Source organism: Megalobrama amblycephala, linkage group LG14 (genome assembly GCF_018812025.1).
Source record: "Megalobrama amblycephala isolate DHTTF-2021 linkage group LG14, ASM1881202v1, whole genome shotgun sequence".
NCBI classification, from domain to species: domain Eukaryota; kingdom Metazoa; phylum Chordata; class Actinopteri; order Cypriniformes; family Xenocyprididae; genus Megalobrama; species Megalobrama amblycephala.
This window is the reverse complement of record NC_063057.1, coordinates 49820481-49834666: the sequence shown is the minus strand read 5'-3', so window position 1 is coordinate 49834666 and position 14186 is coordinate 49820481.

Here is a 14186-nt window from a genome sequence, read left to right as displayed (position 1 = left end):
GTACAGTAAATGATGAGTAAGTCTGTTAGGATGCAATGGAGTCTTTGTAAGACCTAGTGGCAGAATATTCCAGTAAAGAAATGAGTAATACATATAATAATATAATCTTATTTAACATTTAATCGATTATCATAATTAACATTTTACATAATAATTACACAATAAAAACTCAACCTTCATGCTCTTTTCAATGTTTTTCTAAGAAAAAAAAAGAACTCCACCAGAAGTGGGCACTTGTGCAATGTAAGCAATGACGTACACGAGATAGTTAGCAAGGGAAGAGCATAAAAATTTGAAGTGGATCACTCACAGCCATGAGGCCTGCTGCTTTTGGGCTAATTGCTTGCTAGGTACTTCTTGTTGTTAACTGATGTAATGCCTGCCACTTTAACAGCCCAAAGCCTAAAAGTGTGACTTGAAACTCTTCTTGAAACATTTTCTTTTGTGTTCTGCAGAATGGCATACAGGTTTAGAAATGACATGAGGGTTGACAGGATTTTCATTTTTGGGTGAATTATCCCTTTAGAGTTTCATTATAGCTGGAATGCATTTTTGTTATGCAAATATAACCAACAAAACAATAAAGCTCTTGGTCTTTACCACAGGTATTTGGGACAGCCAGGAAATGTTATATTCAGTCCATATTTCTACTCCTGATTGAAAATTAGAGATCTGACCTTGACTGACTCATCAACGAGAGTTGTTGAGGTAATGAAGAGGATGTGTTCACCATCGCAAGTGCCTATTTCATTAGCAGAGAGGCCACAGCCTTATTATCTTTGTGGGTAACATTTCACTGAGCGGATAGGCTAGGGACAAAGTTAATAAACATTTCAGATTTTAAATGTCCGTGAAGAGCTACTGTGAGTGGGACCCTTTACCTTTAAAAAAAAAAAAATGTTTTGGCAAACCTCTCTGGTGAGCTATTCAAAACAGCAGGATATATTAATTGGAAAAATGTCAGATGGAAGAAAAAATTATATTTCAATGCTTTTGCATTAGCTTGCATAAAATTAACGTTCATCCAAGAAACGTTGCATTTCCTTGCTCCCTGAGCAACTTGAGTTTGTTAAAAAAACGTCATTCTCTCACAAAAGTATTACGTTTCCCTGAAAAACTTGAATTAACTTGAATTACCCAAAAACATTGAATATGTATTTTTTACTCCAATTTTATATTATTTACACAACCAGTTTTGAGTTTGCTCACAGAACACAAACCTTGAGTGAGAGAATGCAACGTTTTCTTAGGGTATCGCAAAACTTTTGTGAGTTACCGCAATCATCTCAACAGCAATCTCATCTCATTTTTCCCCATCACTGCATCCCATAGGGGCTTTGTACAACAGATGGTTCCTCTATGAATTCTGTATGTACATTTTTCACCACATATATTTTTCACACTTCAGGCAATTTAATTGTAACGTTTTCTTTAGATTCATGAATTGTCTATCATCACCACAGCTTTGCTATAACATCCACCAAAGGTTTTTAGTAGCAGCAAACCGTTTGTTGTTGCCAAAGGTTTACTGCTGGTTCAGTAAAGGTGAAGAGCTGCAAATCTATGGCAATTATTTATAGGAAAATGATTTGTTTGCTATTAATTTTCAACAGCAAGTTTTGTAAAGGGACTAAATTATGCATGTGAACACACACAAACCACTGCTGCACATGCAGCCATCTACATATTCCACCAAGTAAGCAGATTTGTGTTGGCATGCATTGTTGGTTGATGTTTGTTAAATGCTGTTAAAGGGATAGTTCACCCAAAAATTAAAATCGAGATGTAGGTGACTTTGTTTCTTCAGTAGAACAACAAATGATGATTTTTAACTCCAACCGTTGCAGTCTGTCAGTCGTATAATGCATGTCAATGGGAACATAATCTATGAGAGTAAAAAAAACATGCACAGACAAATCCAAATTAAACCCTGTGGCTTGTGACGACACATTGATGTTCTAAGACACAAAACGATTGGGTTGTGCGAAAAACCGAACAGTATTTAAATCATTTTTTACCTCTAATACACCACTATGTCTAACTGCCTTGAGCATCCGGTGTGCGAGGTCTGAAAATGCGCTCTGATGCTGGAAGTGCGTCACTTCTGGCGTCAGAGTGAATTCAGACCTCACACAATGTATACAACTTGTATACATTACTAAGTTTGTATACAGCGTTTGTATACAGTATTTGTATGCGCATGCTCCAAGTCTTATTCTCCATTTTTAGTGTATCCCTGTGGCAGAATTATAGCGCCACATACTGATCTGGCATGTATACTATATAATTTTGAGTCGGTTTCTGTGGTTTCGTGTTTACACAGATATTTCTTGAGACGAGGAAAAAAAAAAAAAGATCGGATAGGGAAAGCTCTGGCTTCGTAGCTTAGAAATGAAAGTTCCCCTGCTGCCTTAAAAATGTGAGTTAGCTCAATTTGAAGATAACCTTTGTTTCAATTCAAAAATACATTTTTAAAGTTTAAAAAATAAAGTTAAAAATTAAACTTAAAGGTGCCCTAGAACGTTCTTTCACAAGATGTAATATAAGTCTAATGTGTCCCCTGAATGTGTCTGTGAAGTTTCAGCTCAAAATACCCCATAGAATTTTTTTAATACATTTTTTTAACTGCCTATTTTGAGGCATTATTAACTATGCACCGATTCAGGCTGACATTAAAGCTAACATTACACACTGTTGGAGAGATTTATAAAGAATGAAGATGTGTTTATGCATTATACAGACTGCAAGTGTTTAAAAATGAAAATAGCGACGGCTCTTGTCTCTGTGAATACAGTAAGAAACGATGGTAACTTTAACCACATTTAGCAGTACATTAGCAACATGCTACCAAAACATTTAGAAAGACAAATTTACAAATATCACTAAAAATATCATGTAATCATGGATCATGTCAGTTATTATTGCTCCATCTGCCATTTTTCGCTATTGTTCTTGCTTGCTTACCTAGTCTGATGATTCAGCACGCACACACACACACACACACACACACACACACACTACACAACTACAACCTGTTGTTGAATATTACCATTATGAACATTAAAATCACCCACAATCAGGATTTTATCATAGTACACACAGGCCCGGTTTCACAGAGAGGGTTTAGGTTAAGCTTGGATTAGGCCTTAGTTCAATTAGGGCATTTAAGTAGCTTTTATAAACGTTGCCTAAAACAAAACAAAAAAACAACATTACTGGTTGTGAAGAGGCGTGTTGGTAAAGGCTCTCAGCACAGCACAAGAATGATGGCTCAGCCACAATAGCACTTCAGTGCAAGGATTTTTATTTTTATTTTTTTAAGGATTTTTAATTGAATTGAATTTTCAGTCCAAATGGCCCCAGAGTGTACAAAAATCCAAAGATACCAAAAATTACACATACATACAAAGCTCTTGGCTGAATTTCTTTCTTCTGAAAGGTTTTCCATAGTCCACAGTTGCACTTCCAATTGCACCTCTCAACTCTCTCCTCCAATGAAAGAGCATGCACTTATATTATATAGGCCCCACCCACTTGGGTGAAACCATCATGGGAAGTACAAGTTAAGTATCAATTTGTCAACCTTCTACAAAAAAAAGGTAAATTAGTTATACACACATTTTGTACGTCTAATTGAACAATGTATACATTATACTTCATTAATAATATGAAACGTACATAGTTAATAAATAAATCATAAAAGACATTTTGCCCCACCCCACACATTAAACACTAAAGACAATTCAGCCCGCATACGATTTAACCATTTACGAATCGCCGCCGGCATTTTGACCCAAATTGTTTGCCGTGCTCATGGCTGATCAACCAGGAAATTTAGAAAACTCAGATATACAAGGGGAGATCGTAAAGCCAGAATCTCCAAGGTAAAGCATGCTTGAGAGCAGGTGACCATGGCAAAGCAAGCTGGGCAGATGGTCTCAAGGGTGGAGCACGCTGGGCAGAAGATTTCCAGGGCGGAGTCGACCACCACCAGAGTCAGGCAGATGGGACCAGAAACTCCCAAGGTGGGTCAGCAGCAAACCAGTGCCAGGCAAACTTTTCAAAGCTGACATGGCATACAGACTCGACACCCACATTAGTGACTGGAGTGGCAGAGTTAACTAACGTAGATACAACGCAGTATTCAAAAGGAAGGACAAGATCTGAACTGACCTCAGGAGTAGGCTTGGTATCAGGTTCGTGGACAGGCGTAGGTTCAGAGTGCACAGACTCATTGACAGGAATAGATTCAGAAACAGTCTTAGGCTCAGGAACAGATGCATAGACTCAAACAGGCTCAGGAACAGACTCAGGCAGAGACTCAAGCTCAGGCTCAGGAACAGACTCAGGAACAGATCTGCAAACTAGGACTGGCTCAGGAACAGAATCAGACTCAGACTTAGGAACAGATTCATAGACTCGAAGAGGCTCAGGAACAAACCCATAGACTGGAACAGGCTCAGGAACAGATACATAGAAACAGACTCAAGCTCAGGCTCAGGAACAGATCTGCAAACTAGGACTGGCTCTGGAACAGACTTAGGAACAGACTTAGGAACAGGAAAATGCTCTGAATTATGAGCAGAAGTCTTGTTCAAAGCAGTTTCGACAAATGTCGACAAAACACACCATAGTGCCACTGTCATCATTGAAAGCACAGAGGAGGGCCAGATGAATTCGGGAACCAGAAAAACGTCAGCAGAAATACTAGATGATAGCGGCTTAGGAAAGCCGGCTTTTCTGACCGTTCTCAGAGATGGAACCGCCAACTTTGATATCAAGCCCCAACATGGATAGGATGCCTTGGCGTCCTCAATCGCAGTGTCGACGTCACCCGGGAACACAGGGATGGTGTCCATGATGGCTGAAGACTGTATGGTTTAATCCTTAATAATTGGAGGCTTTGGAATGGTGATCCTGACCACTGGCAGTTCAGGCATGGCAGTGCTGATGGCTGCCGGTTCTGACGTGACTGCGTTGGTGGGCATTGTGAGCACTGGTGTTGCCAACATTAGAGTGGGCATGGATGGAAAATGTTGGCCAAGCTCTGTGGCCACCGGAGCTTGTCCCACGTAGCCTCTCCCCAAAAATTGTTTAGGCAAAGCGTCCCCGTCTGCCACTCTCACAGTGAACGGGGACCCGCTTAACAATGCGTAATCCACAAAGTCACTGAACAAAGTTCGAGGAGCATCACAAATTAATTTATCCTCAAGAGGAGGATTGAGCTTGTAACAGAAAAAGTCTGAGAGCATAATCCGGTATATCAGAAGCATTTGCATTGTCCAAGAAAATCTGCATGTGTTTTTCGATTGTGCAGTTACCTTGGCGCAGTTCAACTGCTGGATCCATAATTATGAAGTCTTCCAAAATTATTTGGCGATGGAAACAAGTGATGTTACGTTCTGTGCCGAGGCTTCGTGGCGTGTGTCGAGAAATCCCGAAAGCTTTCAGTGAAGCGCGTATCGAGGCTTGTATCGCTTTATACCAATGACATCATTGATGACGTCCGAAACCTCGCTTCCGCCTGACTGGTTCAGGAAGCAGTTTGAATCTTGCCGCAAAATACAGTGTATCACATGATCACATCAGGTCATCTGTAATGTATGTGCTTGTTTTACACTCTTGGACCACCAAACAACCCTTTTGTGAACCACAAAAGCTGAAAAGCTTCAACGCTTCATGAGGCTTCATCTTGCCACCACTAATGGAAACACAGCATTCAACAGAGAATGAGGATCCAAATGCGGTTTATTTACACTCCAAAAGGCATAGTCCATACCAAGCAGAGAATGCACATATTATCAGTCCAAACACATAACATCCACAGAGGTAGACAGGAACGAGAACTCCAAGAAACAATGAGACTGTGCAAGAATGCTGACCATAACATGCAAACCAAAACAAATGAACAAGACTTTATACTAAATACAGGAAGAAAGGCATTTAAATAGACAGGGTAATGGTATAATTAACAAGACACAACTGAAACCAGTAAACTAATAATGAGTAGTGGGTTCTGGGAAATGGAGTCCGGGAATAACAGAGTCTATAGAGACAGAGACTGCCATCTGCTGGTAAATGATGGCATCAGCAGCTGACAGGTGAAACAGTATCCTACTTTGTCTTTTCCTTATAGCATCATCAGATTTGTCTGTAAGCATATTTTGGCATCTCTGTACTGTCTCATCCAACACAAATGTTTTTTTTGTTTTTGTTTTTTTAAATCTACAATTTTACTGAGTTTAGTGGAGGGGGGATAATGGTGTGGCGGTGTTTTTCAGGGGTTAGGCTTGGCCCCTTAGCTCCAGTGAAAGGAACACTTATTGCTTCAGCATACCAAGACATTTTGGACAATTTCATGCTCCCAACTTTGTGGGAACAGTTTGGGGATGGCCCCTTCCTGTTCCAACATGACTGCGCACCAGTGCACAAAGCAAGGTCTATAAAGACATGGATGAGTGAGTTTGGTGTGGAGGAACTTGACTGGCCTGCACAGAGTCCTGACCTCAAGCCGACAGAACACCTTTGGGATGTATTAGAGCGGAGACTGTGAGCCAGGCCTTCTCGCCAACATCACTGCCTGACCTCACAAATGTGCTTCTAGAAGAATGGTCAAAAATTCCCATAAACACACTCCTAAACCTTGTGGAAAGCCTTCCCAGAAGAGTTGAAGCTGTAATAGCTGCAAAGGGTGGGCCAACTCCATATTAAACCCTACGGATTAAGAATGGGATGTCATTAACTCCCTCGGGTCGGCGGTCACGCCGGCGATACCACCTCTGTTTTTTTCTTACCAGTGTGAAAGAGACTCAAAATACTCTGTCAATGTTGCACATACAATTAAGAGTTATACACTATTTTAATCTGTGGAATATCTTCTTTTATTTGTGCACACTCAGAGTAACAACACAATGTTGTGCTTTTTGCAAAATAAAGAAAACTAACATGATGCGTGATCTCTCGTCTCCCTCTGAGCGAAGTCCAATCTGATAGTTCTCAGAAAATGAAGTGTAACTTAGTGAATACTAAAAAAATTACAAAAAAAAAATTAGACTTATGTCTAAAGAAACGTTGAAATGTCAGGTTTTAAATCATGTAAGTCAAATCGAAAACAACAATTCTGTGTTTATGTAATCTGTATGAAAAGAGAGACATGTCAGATGCCTATGATTCAGCTCATTATCCGCAAATGAGCTGAATGCAAATTCTGAGGCAATACATGTATACATCATCTCAATCGTGTATTTATTGTCTTGAACAGTGTTTATCTGTATGTTAAATCCATGGTTAGAGACCTCTGGAAGACATGCAATTAGTTCCTGGAATATCCTGTTCTTTAGTTTAATTTGTGGACTAAATGTGCACAGAGTGCCCTCTGGCTGCAAGTATGAATTGAAAACTCAGTATCCAGCGCTCATAGTGATGACAATAAATATTAAATAAATATTACTCCTCTGTATAGAAAATTGACATAAACATATGAGAATCCATCAATATTTCTCCAAATGTGAATGCTTTTAAGAGCCTATATGAAATGCCATAGAGGTAACATAATTGTTCAGACACTTTGCATCACAGAAATACATTATATTTTAAAGTATATAATAGAATACCATTATTTTAAATTGTAATAAATTTTCACAGTATTGCTGTTTTTTCTGTATGTTTGATATACACCATGATGAGTTTGAGACATGATCACAGAGGGTTTTTTCACAGCCTACCTGACTGAAAGGCCTCATTATTATGCAGGTCATTAGAGGTTCTTTATGCGATTCTTTTGTCTTCTCAGGAAGACAAAAGAATCGTTAATTTCTTTATTTATATGCAAACATTTTCATCCACAAGCAAAAGTGGCTTAAATCTCCTATGTTTTATTTTTTCTTGTTGAATTTAATTGTCATTTCATCCCTCATGCTTATAAATAAAAAAATATATATTTTTTGAAGCCTTATGATGAATTATTCAGATATTTAACCTTGTCATTGTGCTTTTTTTCTGTGTAATCTCAAACCCATGATATTTTTCAGGAGCACTAAAACCTCATAGCATCAGCAACTCGACAACCCTAGTGCAGTTTTCCTATGCTGATTCATAACGCTCCAAAGCTTCATGAAGCAGTGTTTTGAAATCGGCCATCACTATATAAGTCATTATTTTGTTTTTTTGGCGCACCAAAAATATTCTCGCCGCTTTATAATATTAATTTTGAACCACTGTACTCACATGAACTGATTTAAATGTTTTTAGTACATTAATGGATCTTGAGAGAGGAAATGTCATTGCTGGTTATGGAGGCCTCACTGAGTCATCGGATTTCAACAAAAATATCTTAATTTGTGTTCCGAAGATTAACGAAGGTCTTACGGGTGTGGAACGGCATGAGGGTGAGTAATAAATTACATTATTTTTCATTTTTGGGTGAATTAACCCTTTAAGATTTAAATAGATTTTTTATTCATTTCTGTAGTATATTCACTCAAAGCCTTTGATGGCAGCATTCCTTTATCAGTCTCTCTCCTGATCATCTGCCCCTGTAACATCCAGACAAGATTCAAGTTTCCTTTAAGATTTATGTGCTCAATATTACATTTACATGTTGAGGTAGTTGATGATGTGTTAACTCACTTCTTATAAAAATGTTCCTTAATTTATTAACAGAACTAACAGACAGATAAAATAAATAACTTATGTCTAGTTACTTGTACATTTGTTTATTTACATTACTTGCATTCATGTAATGTAAACGGTGTTGACAACAGTGAATTCTACCTAATAGCACACACATCACTCAGATGTCTATTTCATGTTGTGATGTGCTCATCATCTGCAATACTTATTGAATATTTTCCTGTCAGATGTTAAAGGTCCCGTTCTTCGTGATCCCATGTTTCAAACTTGAGTTAGTGTGTAATGTTGTTGTTAGAGTATAAATAAAATCTGTAAAATTTTAAAGCTCAAAGTTCAATGCCAAGCGAGATATTTTATTTAACAGAAGTCGCCTACATCGAACGGCCAGTTTGGACTACATCCCTCTACTTCCTTTTTTGACTAACCTCCGCCCACAGGAATACACAAAAAAGGGGGCGTGGTCTTGTTGCGCTCCCACGGAGAAGAGCAAGAGTTGCGTTTGTAGAGTGTGTTTGTCGCCATGTCGTTGAAACGCTGTTATTTTCATCCCGCAGTCCAATCACCTTTGTTTGACCTTCCCAGGGACGCTGTACTTAGAGATCAATGGTTACAATTTATGTTTAACTCGGTTCCCGAAAATTATAATCCACATGTAAAACTATGTGCAGCACATTTTGCTGAGGACAGCTTCCTCAATCTCAATCAGTTTAATGCCGGATTCGCACAAAGATTATTCTTGAAAGATGGAGCAGTTCCCTCTTTGTCCTCTTTGTTGTTTATGGACCACAACCGGTAAGTGTATTTTATTATTTAAGTTGGTGCGTTTAACAGTTTCTGTAACTTATCACACAAAGGGCAATGCTGTTTAGCTTTGTTAACTAGATGGTAACTGAAACTAATCCGACAAAATTTTTTAAAAAGTGTAGTAATTCAACCGGACACCATCGATTGTTGGTAATTGTAACCAATTTGTAGCCAAACGTAAAAGTATGACAACTACTAAATAAACAGCTTACCATTGTGAAACATCCTGCAAAAGTCGTGTTTGCACAGGTTCTACTCGATCCTCTTCATCTATGTTCTCCGGGTCTGATTCCGGCTCAAATTGATTTAAAATTAAAGACATGTTTACAATAACACTGAGCGCATGAATCTCCACGTTATGATAAGAGGCGTGACCTTTCCGGGCAAGTTTCGCTAAGCTGCTGTCGAATCACTACACAGGAACCGCTGGCACAATCAGAACTCGTTACGTATTTCTGAAGGAGGGACTTCATAGAACAAGGAAGTCATCAGCCCGTTTTTATGACAGTGGAAACAGCGGTATACAGATAAGTAAATTATGTGAAAAATACTGTGTTTTTTTAAACGCGAAACATGAACACATGTTATATTGCACACTATAAACACAATCAAAGCTTCAAAAAACCACGAAAAACGGGACCTTTAAATAAACATCTAGTAAGCGACTTTATGATGTATATGGTTTAGAATTCATGTAAATCCACTTTGGAGATGAACGTGTGCTTACTGAAGCTCCCCTGTTAGCTATACACAATAAAACATGTTTTTACAGCAAAATCAAAACTCTACTATGCTGTCTAGCGTCTTTACACCTTCAACAGTTTACTCTACAGTAGTTCAACAAATGCGAGAGCCATGTTTTTGGTTTTCAATACGCATATTTGAAAGCATCCGCTTCGCTTTTCGCCTCCGTTTTCGATTATGACGTATCCTTTCCCATGGCCTCCTGGGATAGAAAAGTATCCATCGATGAACACTTCAGAATCTGGGCGGAAACAGCGGAAGCATCCGGGAACTTCTCGCCTACTCTTTTATGATTACTGAGGTTTCGGACATACTTATTCGCTCGCCTACTGCTTTTCCCCTACTATACAGTAGGTAGGCATATTCGGACACAATTTAAGTAGACGCACGTCAGAATCTCGCAAGAATTAGTACGTCACCCAGGTAATTATCGCCTACTTTTTTTTTGAACACTAAGGATTCAGACATACTTATTCGCTCGCCTATAAGTATGATCACTAGTGGTTGGTTCGTTCTGTCACGGTAAAATCACAGAGATGAACAGACAAGATCCAAGTGCAGCATATTTATTGTCCAAAATCATCATCCAAAACACAGGTAAAGGTCAAACTCCACAGTAATAGTCCATAAAACAGAAAGCCAGAAGTACAAGGTGCACATAACACAAATTAACGAACCAACAACCAAGGACAGAAACAACTGAGTATAAATAGACAGACACTAATGAAGAAACACAAAACAGCTGGGTGTAATGACATGAGATAATAAGTCCGGGAAGTGTGTTATGGGTAATGAAGTCCAAGGGGTGAAAACAAGAGTCCGGAATGGAGTGCCCTCTAGTGGCTGATAGGGCACTCTCACTAGTGATCATGACACCTGTCATCATTTAACTCCAATACATTATATTTTCATTTTTAAAGTGCACAGCCTCCTTATCTCTGATGCCATCTTGTTACTCCGTTATGATACCTCTCCAAGCACTTATTTATAAATAATTTAGGAACTGAGACCTAGTCTTAACACCTAGGAACTTTAAAGGTGCCTTAGAATTAAATATTGAATTTATATTGGCATAGTTGAATAACAAGAGTTCAGTACATGGAAAAGACATACATTGAGTTTCAAACCCCATTGCTTCCTCCTTCTTATGTAAATCTCATTTGTTTAAAAGACTTCCGGAAAACACGCGGATCTCAACATAACACCGACTGTTACGTAACAGTCGGGATCATTAATATGTATGACCCCAATATTTGCATGTCCATGTTCAAGGCATTAGACAAGGAAAGGCAGTATTAACGTCTGGATCTGTGCACAGACAAGGTAAGCCAGCAAGAACAACAGTGAAAAATGGCAGATGGAGCAATAATAACTGACATGATCCATGATAGCATGATATTTTTAGTGATATTTGTAAATTGTCTTTCTAAATGTTTCATTAGCATGTTGCTAATGTACTGTTAAATGTGGTTAAAGTTACCATCATTTCTTACTGTATTCACGCGATTTAAAGGGGCGGCGCTGCCAAAATCAGTGTATAGTTAATGATGCCCCAAAATAGGCAGTTAAAAAAATGAATTAAAAAAAATCTATGGGGTATTTTGAGCTGAAACTTCACAGACACATTCAGGAGACACCTTAGACTTATATTACATCTTGTGAAAAAGGATTCTTGGGCACCTTTAATGATAACTCTTAAGTAAATAAGAGTAAAATTACACCATTCTTAGAATTTTGACACACTTAAGACTAAAATTTTACTCTGATACGGACCCAGGCCATGGGGTTAGGTTATTTTTTTCTCTCTCTCTGAAATGTGAAAAAAAGGTCTGAAAAGATCTTTATTGGTGTACTTGCCATCTGTTATTTCTCCAAATCACTGACTGGGGCTTACACCAAAAGCAGCACCATCACTCAGACTGAGAGGCGGTTTGAGATCCCAAGCTCCACTGTTGGTATCATCAATGGCAGTTTTGAAATGGCTGAGTTGAGATGTGTAGAGCTGCACTGAGAAATGAGGGCAGAGGTTCACCCATTAGATGAGTACTTATACCAGTGAGTCACACCACTGTGCTGCAATGTGACTGAATTACTGTTCATACTTCACAAATGGTGCAGAGAATGATGATTTATTTTATGTCATTAATCTTAACAAAACATAATATGTTCAATTTGATTGCAGGTAATATTGGTCATTAACGTGGCAAGCTACTTCAGCTCACTTCATTATGGGCCAGTGAGTTTAAAAATAGTTGTATTATGATAGAACTGCCCCCCCGCATTTTTGAAATTAGAAACATGCTTATTATAAAAGAGGTGTATTTGTGTGTGTAATAATGTGTGAATTGCATTTCAATGTAATTTTCAGTAAAGTAATACATAAGACAAAGAGCATCACATCATACTCATATTTAGTATATTCATATACTGAGGATTAATAAAGATCCCCATTTTTGTCTGAAAGGTACAAATTCGATACAGCTGCCGCCTACACTAATGATGCTGATAATTTCACTGTGAGATCCATGCTGCAAAATTACTGTTTCCTCAAATAAAGCATCATATATAAAACAGTGGCAGCGGCAGCCAGAATAAAATCAGTCATGTAACCTATTTGATTTTAAATAACTTACCCAAACAGCAAACAATTTCAGCAGAAAAGCTTTAGATTGATGCTGTCATCCAGTGGTAGGCTACCACTGAAATGCTTTAAAGGATTAGTTCACTTTCAAATTAAAATTTCCTGATAATTTACTCACCCCCATGTCATCCAAGATGTTCATGTCTTTCTTTCTTCAGTTGAAAAGAAATTAAGAAAACATTCCAGGATTTTTCTCCATATAGTGGACTTCAATGGAGCCCAAACGGTTGAAGGTCAAAATTACAGTTTACAGCAATCCTAGACTAGAAATAAGAGTCTTATCTAGAGAAACCATTGTTCATTTTCTAAAAAAAAAAAAATAAATATTGTATACGTTTTAACCATAAATGCTCATCTTGAACTAGCTCTCTTCTTCTTCTGTATTTGAATTCCAGCAGTATAGACACTGCTAAGTGTACTCAATTATCCACTGCCCTCCACAGGTCAAAGTTTGAACTAAATTGTCATATACAATATGCTAGTGCAAGTATATAACAATTAGTTCAAACTTTGACCTGTGGAGGGCAGTAATACACTTAGCAGTGTCTATACTGCCGGAATTCTAATAGAGAAGAAGAGAGCTAGTTCAAGATGAGCATTTATTGTTAAAACTTATATAATTATTATTTTTTTTTTTAGAAAATGAGTGATGGTTTCTCTAGATAAGACCCTTATTCCTCGTCTGGGATTGTGTAGAACATTTAGCTGGTTGCTCTGTAGGCCATAACTGCATAAGGAATCATAAGATCCCAATCCCAGTGGCAATCCCGTTCAGCTGTTGCTGCCAAGATCTGTTTTAGAGTGAAATTGAATCGTTCCACCTGGCCATCTGACTGTGGCCGAAATGGTGCTGTGCGTGTCTTTTCAATGCCAAACAGCGAGCACATCTGAAACACTTCAGAGACACTTCTGAAACACTTCAGTGGCTCCATAATGTCCAGTGCAACACGTTCCATAGGGGCTCCTACTCTGACGCTTCCCATAGGAGCCTGTGGTGTCTTACGGGGCATAGCCATGGACGAACAACTTAAACAAGTTTGACACCAGAGGGCGACATCCTCTCTCATCCGATACCAGTAGTATCGAGTCTGGAGCCGTGCCACTGTGCGCTCGACTCCAAAATGTCCGCCGATCGGTCCGTCATGCATCTGCTTCATGACTGCAGGCTGGTAGACACGGGGTAACACTATTTGTGGGTAAAACTGGACATCATCCAGGCAATAGAACCACCTGACCAAAATGCCATCTCGCCTCCACTGGCTCCAATATGTTTTTGTGGCTGGGCTGTAAGGGGCAATAGTAGCCCACGTTGGCCGCTCTCCACTAGTCTCTATCCATGCCCTGATAGGCGCGATGTCTGGATCAG